The sequence below is a fragment of the Marmota monax genome, unplaced genomic scaffold, assembly GCF_021218885.2.
Source record: "Marmota monax isolate L192 unplaced genomic scaffold, Marmota_monax_Labrador192_F-V1.1 WCK01_AAM20220418_F8-fsc00257, whole genome shotgun sequence".
NCBI lineage: Eukaryota > Metazoa > Chordata > Mammalia > Rodentia > Sciuridae > Marmota > Marmota monax.
Window position 1 is genome coordinate 273,465 of NW_026692693.1, and position 1,173 is coordinate 274,637.

The window sequence follows — 1,173 nt, forward strand, 5'->3', positions numbered from 1 at the left end:
TCCTAACACTAGGCTTAGCCTTAATCCTAACCATAAACTTAACCCTAGCCTTAGCCCTAATTTTATCCCTTGACCTAGCCCAAAACACAGCTGTAACATCATACCTTACCCTAACCATAGCACTAAATCTAGGCCTAAACATAACACTACTCCTAGCACTAAAATTACCCCCAATTTAACCCTAACCATAAACCTAATCTATGACTAGCCCTAAGAATAACACTCTCACTTTAGCCCTATCCTTAGTTCTAAACCTATCCCTTACCATAACCCAAACTCTAGCCCTATCCCTAGACCCAACCTTAGCCCTAAACTTTGTCCTAGCCCTAAATGTGAATATAGTCCTAAACTTAAGCCTAATGCTCACCCTAACACCAACCCTGTTTCTAATGCTAATTGGAAAACAAGCCCTAACCCTAACCTATCCCTAAAATGAAACTGAGCCATAAACCTAACCCTTACCATTAACCTAAATCAAACACTCACCCTAAACCTACTCTAAATCTTGCCATAATTTGAGTGCTAAACCTAAACCGAGGAGTAACCCTGACCCTGACTCAGATCCTAACACTAACCCTAGCTCTATACATTGCCCTAACACAAACCCTAGGACTAGTTCTAAAAAGAAACCAAGTTTTTTCATTAGCCATAACCTTGAAGGTAACACAAATCCTAGTGCTAATCCAAGCTCTAAACTTAGGTTTTACCCTAAGACTTACCCTAACCCTTACCCTAGCCCTGAAGCTATCCCTAATTTTAATCCTACCTCTAAAAACATCCCTTTCCCTTAGCCAAACCATCACACTAATGTTACCTAGTCCTAACCCTAATCTTTAGCCTACCCGAATTCCAAGCTCTATTACTAGTCCTAACCCTAGCTTTCATTCTAGTTGTAACTCTAACCCAAACCCTGACAATTATTATGACTTTAACAGTAACCCCAGAACTAAACCTCACACTAACCCTAACCTGGACCCTACCCCTACCCCTAAAAGTATACCTGTACCTAAACCTAACAGTAACACGAGCACTAAACCAAACCTAATCCTAATATAGTCATAAATCTAGCCTTAGCCCTAAACAAAAACTTTGTACTAGCCCTAAAAATAACTGTTCACCTAACCCAAAGACTAGCCCTATCCCCACACCCAATACTAGTCTTAATTCTGGCCT